Source organism: Apium graveolens, chromosome 5 (genome assembly GCF_009905375.1).
Source record: "Apium graveolens cultivar Ventura chromosome 5, ASM990537v1, whole genome shotgun sequence".
Lineage (NCBI taxonomy): Eukaryota > Viridiplantae > Streptophyta > Magnoliopsida > Apiales > Apiaceae > Apium > Apium graveolens.
In genome coordinates this window covers 243,791,101-243,799,814 of record NC_133651.1, presented here as the reverse complement: position 1 = coordinate 243,799,814, position 8,714 = coordinate 243,791,101, and the positions used below count along the sequence as shown (strand labels likewise).

Genomic DNA, 8,714 nt, shown 5'->3' with positions numbered 1-8,714 from the left:
AGAATCGACCTTCATAGACAGCGCTTGGAGCTGCGCTGCAATAGCTGTAGCTGCATCAACTTCCAGAATACCTGCTACCTTCCCAGACATCATCCTTTGGGTTTGGTTCTGATGCTCATTTGCACCCATCATCTCAATAAGATTATAAGTCTCAGTATAGCTTTTGGCCCATAAGGCGCCTCCAGTTGCTGCATCGAGCATGGGTCAAGATTGGGCCCCCAAACCATTATAGAAACCAGTGATCACCATCCAATCAGGCATACCATGATGTGGACACTTTCTCAACATCTCCTTGTAGCGCTCCCAAGCTTCGCACATGGATTCTGTAGGTTGTTGCGCAAACTGAGTAAGAGCACTCCTCATAGCCGCAGTCTTTGCCATTGGATAGAACTTCACCAGAAAATTCTGTACAGGAACTTGCCAAGTAGTGATGGACCCGGCTGGTTCAGAATGTAACCAGTCCTTAGCTTTATCCCTCTGTGAGAATGGGAAAAGCCTCAGCTTGATAGCCTCATCAATCACACCATTATATTTGAAAGTACTACAGATCTCGATAAAATTCCTGATGTGCATATTGGTATCTTCAGTAGCAGCACCTCCAAAAGAAACAGAATTCTGCACAATCTGAATAGTGCCCGGCTTGATTTCAAAAGTGTTAGCCTGAATAGCCGGGTGAAGGATGCTTGATTGAATGTCATTAATTTTAGGCCGAGAAATGCCCATAAGAGCTGGATCTGCCGAAACTATACGATCACCCATGATTACTGGTTCTTTCTGCTCACTTTCTGTATTCGAATCTTCAAAATCTATCTTCTCCAGAATACCAAGAACTTCGTCTGTCTCCTCAGCCGTATCTAAAGTCCTCTTGCAAGTGCGAGAATATGTTTGCATAAACGCTCGCTAAAGTACCTGAAACACAACCGAAAACAATAAGTAACACGTCTTAATCAATGAGTCCTAATGACCATTGATGGTAAGTATATAAACTAAACAAATATGCCTAGTCCCCGGCAGCGGCGCCAAAAACTTGTTAGGGCGGAAACACGCGCTAATAATACAGGCAAGTATACGCGTTCGCAAGTAATATAGAATACTTTCTAGTTCGTTCCCACAGAGACTCAGACTAATTATGTTCAATTAACACTCACTCACCAATGTATAATTACTTCTCAATGTCAAGACAATAACACTTAGAATTGATTAACTAATTATTAACTACACTTAACTACGATAATTAAGCACTTAATTGACACTTGAATTAACAATATTAAACACACATGAGATCACAACTTCATTACTACTTCCTTCAATAGTTATTATTATTACCCTTAGCATGTAACGATGATGATATTAATCGAACAATACGAAACTGATAAAAGCCAACTTTCATTGTACTAATACCATTCTACCAAGCATCCACAATTAAGACAGAAGTTGAATAGGCATCAATTATGTTGAGACCCTATATATCTACAGGATTTGACAACATAACGATTTAAGCACAAGTTATTCCTTATGATTACACAGGGCAAGTAAAACGGTTAGAGTTACCCACTAATCATGCACACATACATGAACCTATGCTAGCATGACAAGTTCTAAACCTCAAGATCCACCGTCGCTTCACAAGAGATTAACACCCTATCTTATATGTTCGCGACACACATAAGACGAATAAGCACAACCAATACTAGATATCATACAATCATCACACACTAAGGTATTAAACAACTAGCTAAAGAATTCCATAGTAAATCCGTTACGACCCCATGATCACGATTAGCCCATAATCGAACTCATCGTCACCATGGATTCATATGAAAACATGATAATAACACACGAGAATAATAACTAAAACTACTTATATTAAACCAGAGTACGTCACAAGAGTAAATATGTTCAAAGTAAAGAAAACTAGCATCCAACGTTACAACAAAATAAAGAATCACAAGAAAATATGCTTCCTCTTCGTTGTGATGTGCTAAAACGGTCTTCTTCCTTATCTCCTCGCTCCTCGATTAATATTACGATTCAACACACGTCAAACGTCTCTGAAAACTACTTATATAGGAGTCCCACAAAACCCAGCTATCTCAGAAGTTGGAAGCTTAACAGAATCAGGAGTCTAAAAATAATATTTTTAATTTACATCCCTGAGCGGCCGCTCAGCAGTCCTGAGCGGTGCGGAGCGGCCGCTCAGCTTACTGAGCGGGCGCTCAGACCCCTTCTGGAAAAAACTCTGTTTTCGCTCCCGTTCTTTGCTGCATTCGGCTCCTATCTTCCCACTTGCAATGTCAAACACATGCCAAGGCTTATTCTTGATGAAATCTCTCCACAAACGCAAGTAATACCCTGAAATGCACAAACACTAGAAAAACGCATCAAATACACAAAATACTTGATTTCAAGACATCAATTTAAGCTATTATAAGACGTTCTAAGTGGTATAAAATGCCACTTATCATGCGTCATTCAGATCGGTGAAATCCACGCACATTCTCCATTTTCCATTAGCCTTCTTTACCATCACAAGGTTTTCTAACCATTCTAGAAACTGTATCTCCTCAATGAAACCGGCCTCTAAGAGCTTCTATACTTCTTACTTAATAGCTTCCTGCCTCTCCGGAGCAAAGCTTCTTTTCTTTTGCTTCACAGTCTTTCGATTTGGATCCACATTCAGTTTGTGAGTGATCATTTCCGGGTCTATGCCAGGCATATCAGCTGCTGACCATGCAAATACATCACTATTCTCTTGTAAAAACCTCACCAACTTCCCTCTAAGGGGCTCCTCCAGTGATGCTCCAATGAAGGTTACTTTCTCAGGATCCTCAGAGCCAAAGGAATCGGAACCAAATCTTCTGCTGGCTTCCCTCTTTTCTCTTCCTTCTCACGAATATCCAGATCTTCGATAGGCAGAACCTGCCCCCAAACTCCATATGCCCTACGAGAGGCCACATAACAACTTCTTGCCATTTTTTGATCTCCTTTCTCTTCTCCAATCCCATTCCGGGTGGGAAACTTTATCACTGAATGGTAAGAATAAGTACTGCCTTGAAAGCATGTATTCTTGTTCTTCCCATGATTGCATTGTAAGTTGATCCAGCCTTTACCACTACGAAGTCTAACATCTGTGTTGCTTGTCTTGGCTCCTAACCTATGGTCATTGGCAACTTAATTATCCCTTCCACGGGGCATTCCAGTCCAGCAAATCCATATATCGGCATATCAGTTGGGGTTAATTGAGAATTATTATAACCCGTCCTTATGAAGGTATCATGAAGCGAAATATCTACCGAGGCACCATTGTCTACAAGGACCCTCTTCACTGGGTTGTTCCCTATTACCGGTGTTATGACCAGAGGATCGTCGTGCGGAAATTTAACAACCTCCAAATCAAAATCATCGAACGTCATTGTCACTCATGTCTTAGCCCTCTTCGGAGCTTCCCCGATATTATGCATAACTTTTCTAGTATAAGCTTTTCTTGAGTTTCTGGATGAACCTGCAGCAGTTGGTCCTCCAAAAATCGTATTTATCACTGGCCCTCGGGGTCGTGGTCCTCCAAAGATTGCATTTATCACCGGTCCCCTGGGCTGGGGATTTCACCCTTGATCATCTTGATTTCTCCTACGATCATCAGAATTCTTTCTTCCATTGTTATTCCTATCCCCTCCATCTCCGATACTTGCTCAGCCTTTCTTTTCGAATGAGGAACTCTATCTCATCTTTCAATTGTCTACAATCATCGGTGTCATGACCAGCATTCTTGTGAAATATGCAATATTTGCTCTATCTAGCTTGGTAGGATCAGCCTTAAGGGGCTTAGGCCAACGGACATCTCTATCTTTCTAGATCTCCATCAAGATCTGACTTCTAGGAGCGTTCAACTTAGCATATTCAGTGAATTTTTATCCAGATCCTCCCTTCTTCGGGGTTGAATCAGTGCTTGGCTCAGTTCTAGGATACTTGTCCTTAACAATATATTCCAGATCAGTCTTTTGTTTCTTTCCACTAGCAGGATCATTGCTCACTACTGTCTTTCTCATGCTTTCCTCCCCCTTGATGTACTTCTCGGCTCTGTCTTGGAGCTGTAACATGCTTTCAGGGGGGGCGCTTGGCTAATGACATCTTATAGAACTCGTCCCTAGTTTCCTGCTGCAATGCTATCATAGCTACCTTATCATCAAGGTCTGGGACCTTCAAAGCTTCCTTGGTGAAATGATTCAGATAGTCTCTCAAAGACTCTTTTGCTCCCTCCACAATACTCATGAGTGATGCTGAACTTTTCTCATGCACTCTCCCACTAATGAATTGCTTGATAAAAGCTTGACTTAGATCTCTGAAGGATCTAATAGAATTCGGAGGCAAACGACTATACCATCTTTGAGCTATTCCCGACAGGGTTTGAGGAAAGGCCCGACACTTAATAGCGTCGTTCACGGACTGCAGCAACAGTGCATTAGAGAATGTCCTGACATGATTAGTGGGATCTCTAGTGCCATCATAAGCTTTGATGGTGGGCATCTTGAACTTCCTAGAGATATGGGCATTCATTATCTATTCAGTGAATGGTGGAGGGTCATCAGGATCTCCTAGGGGCAGAAGATCACTTGTATCAGCCCTTGGGATAACAACCCTTCTTTGCAGCGGACATCCAGGTCTATGATTGGAGGAGGATTTCTCCTCATCGGAGGTAGTGGGGGTCTTGGGGTTAGGTGCGCCTCTAGGTCACGCTTCAGCCTTTGGATCTCAGCCTCGTGAGCCCTGATTCTCTCTTACACTTCTTGGGGATTCATCCCTCGGGTGCTCCTAGGACGCTAATTACCATCAGGCATCGGCTCTTTGTCAACACACCTCCTTCTTGGAGCCACATCATCATCTAAGGATTCAGAATCTCTCTCAGTGTAAGGACCAGAGAATTCTTGATCCTCTGGGATAGGAGCCAAATCCCGTATATATCGGGGCGTCTGTCCCTGCGCTTCACTCCGATTTACATGTCCACTTCCTTCAACCTCAGGGTACATGGGCGTCCCATAAGGGGGTTAGTGGTCACAATAGTGGAATACTCATACCCAACGGGTCGAGGATTCACAAGTGCATGTAACTGCTGAAATTAGGAATTCGTCCCTTGAGAAGCCGGGGGATTCGTCCCTTGTAGGACCGGGGGATTCGTCCCTTATGGCTGAGGCTTGGTTGCGCGCCTATCGGGGTTCCTCCTTGGGCAGAGGCATATGACGAGTGTGGGGGTATCTCCACCGTTGATGAAATCGTTTGAGTTGTTCGAGCCGGTGTTCCTTCTGGGGCGCTGTTTCCACTCCGTGTTCTCGCCATGGTTATTGCAATACTTTCCCACAGAAGGCGCCAAATGTTATGGATTGAAACTAGGGTATATTAAAGTTGTATTTATTACTAGGGTTTGTGAGGTTCGAGACTCGATTTGACTGCTCTTGTGTCTCGTGACTCGATCTGTCTTAACAAGATGCCTACGTACCTTGCTGATTGCCAATGATCAAGTCAAAAAATATAGTTCTGATCTGGTGGGGTGAGGCCCCTTATATAGATGTTGGGAGTCCTTGAATTGGACTAGAATTAGGAGACTTGGTGGACAAGTCTCTGAATTAGAATGGACTTTGGAGTCCTAGGAAGTAGGAAACTGATTCCTTATCCCATGAGATTTTTTAGAGGCTAAGCTCTAAGGAATTGTGTCCTTATTTGGACTTTATCATCAGCTGATTTATCCCTTATTAAATAATTACGAAATTAATTAATATTTAGGGTTTTGGGCCATTTCTAATGGGCTTAACTGTCAGCCCAATTTTGATATAATTAATGCGATATTAATTACGCAATCATGATTTATTTTATTCTCTATCAACCAGTAAAAGAGAAAATAAATATGCAACAGAAAACAGGGCAGAATTGCTGAAACAAAGCCTGCATATATGATATACAGAGGCATACTTTGAACTGATAAAGTAGTTGGTTTAACTAAAAATCGTAGTAACACCGAGCGCGAGCCTATTAGAGAAGCAACCGACTACGAGGGATCTTAAGATTCAATAAAGCCATGCAAGGGAGTCCTCTGAAGACACCGAGGAGGAGCAACAAAATATGTATTCTGCAATTTGGGATATAGAAACTATAGGCGATGAACTAAATAGATGGTTATCCAATCTGAAAATAAAGATGCAAACATAGAAGAGAAATGCTCAAAGGCAGGCAAAGGCAGGCAGTTCACTTTCATTACAATTCTTTGCATGTCACAGCTGCCACCTATGTACTTGTTTCTTTCCTCCAATAAAAAACTAGCTCATGATCTCTATTCTCTTTATAGGTTAATGAGTAAATTGCACACTGTGTACCTGTAGTTTCAGCTTGGTGCACTTTGTGTACCTCAGTTTTCATATCTAGCAATGTGTGTACCTCAAGTTCGTAGATTCTTGTAAGGTGTCTACTTCCGTTAGTTTGGAGATTAACACCGTTAGAAAGAGGGGCAGCAATGGAATTTGACAGCAGTTGAAAGGAGGGGCAACGGATATTCTGTCTGTGTGTTACATGCACACAACATTGCAGCAAAGCTTTATTTTTTCTTATTGCCGTGTCTGAATACTGTGAATGTCGCTGGTTGTTGTCCGAACTGCTTGGACAGAAGACATTACAAGACATTACTCTCCTCCAGAGGTATATCTTTTACAAGTTCTGGAACATGTGGCAGCTCTAAATTGGTATTCTCTTCCTTTTTATGTCCATTTTGTTCAGAGAATTCTACTACCTTCCGGAACATATCATATTCTTTTTCACTGTCTGTAAGATCACCATTTTCTTCAGCTCGTTTTCTAATTATAGCTTCTTCTAGCAATTTCGACAATTCCTTGATCTTATTCACATAAGCCGATTTTTTTTTATTTTGAAGCTCCTTCTTCACAGAAATTATATATATATATATAATTATTTAAATATATACAAAATTTGTACTTAAAAATATAAATTAAACGTTTGTATACAAGTTATGAATATTACTTTTTTGAGTAACGCGGGCATATTATTCAAAAAATATTCATACTTTAAATTCATAATAATAGTTTGGTTAGAAAAAATTAGCTTATGAACATATTAATTATATTATCAAACATATTTCGAATAAAACTTTACATATTATAAATATTTAAATTTATGTTTAAATTTTCTATTAACAATTTTAATTTAGAGTTCAGTAATATTAAATAATGTTTTTTTAATATTTATATTTATAAATATAAGTGTAATGAAAAAATTATATATAAATCGTGATATAATCAAAGAAATGACTAATGAGTAATAAATACTACACTTATAAGTTATTTGTGTTAAATATCTTATAACTAGCATATTCAAAATGAATTTTATGTAAAATTAATAGGTAAAGTATGTTGTAAATTTATTTGTATGTTTATTAAATAAAATTATTATTTTTTCTGGAAAAATAATAATTTTATTTCAAAACTTAAAAAAATTGATTTTTCTTACATAAATATATAAATTTTGGAGCCTCACAACTTTAGGGGCCTTAGAGGCTTAGACCAGAGCCGCCTATTAAATTTATAAAGACAGTTCATCAGATGAATCTCCTTGCTCCCTATCAGCCTTGGCAGCCTGCTGATCTTGCTCGGCCTTTTGGATTACATTGGTAAGAACATCAATCTCATGCTTTGCATCATCAAGCATACTCTCATATTTCCCATTCAATGCTCTTAAAACCAGCTTTGAATTTTATGCCTGGGTTTCAAGATTTTCATGTTAATCTTGACTAGATAAGAGTTTTTCTTTTGCTTCTCTAACTTCTAAAGAAACTGCATGTAATGCTGAAGCTGACCCTCCATTGCTTTCTTACTATTCTCTTCTTCTTTCCTAAAATTTTTCAACTCATTTAAAATTTTATTTTTCTCTTCTAGCAGCGTCTGAACACTGTCTGCATCAAGCTTTTCATTGTTCAAAGCCTGGATTTTCTCATCCTTCACAGCATCAAGCTCATTCTTTAGAGATTCAATCTCCTTTGCCATTTTAGATGCTTGTTCCTTGGCCATATAAATATTTCGCTCGAAAACCTCAAGAACACCTCTCTGTGATACTTTTGACATTTCCAAGAAACCCACTTGTTCTTTAAGAGAAACAATTTCAGATTCTGCATCATGCAACAAATCATTACTTTCTTCTAGTTGTTGCATGATTGAGTCCAAAGACTCTAATGCAGTAGAGAAGTGCCAAAGAAGAGTAGTAAAAAACTGGAAATGTCTGTTGCCCTTTGCATACTAACGATGTTAACTTCAATCTAACAGAAGTACACACTTTGCAAGAATCCGGTAACTTCAGGTACACAGTTTGCTAGATATGAAATCACAGATACACAAAGTGCACAATCAGGAAACTAGAGGTACACGGTGTGCATTTTACTCTAAGCTAATTATTTGTACGGTCATAATATATAGATCGTGTATTACTGTTTTAAAATTGTGTGAGAACTTGCTGGTTTGAATCTGAAGCAGTTATATTCTTTAGGATGGCAAAATAGAAGTTGGTTGGCAAAGTTACGGAGTTCAGAGAATGGATCTGCAGGTCAGCATCGTAATTACAAAAAATACAAATTACATTCCATCACGTCTAACCCTAAGCTACTAGGCATTTGAGTATCAAAACATCCATGCTTCGATAGACATTGTTTAAAGAAGAAATGTATA

The 8,714-nt window shown here is 39.4% G+C and overlaps 1 non-coding gene across 1 annotated transcript; it reads left to right on the top strand.

Moving 5' to 3' along the window:
* The first annotated feature begins 259 nt into the window (after positions 1–259).
* Positions 260–366, top strand: LOC141662866 (small nucleolar RNA R71). Its single transcript, XR_012550965.1, has one exon. It is a non-coding gene; the product is annotated as a small nucleolar RNA R71 (small nucleolar RNA).
* Positions 367–8,714: the final 8,348 nt, after the last annotated feature.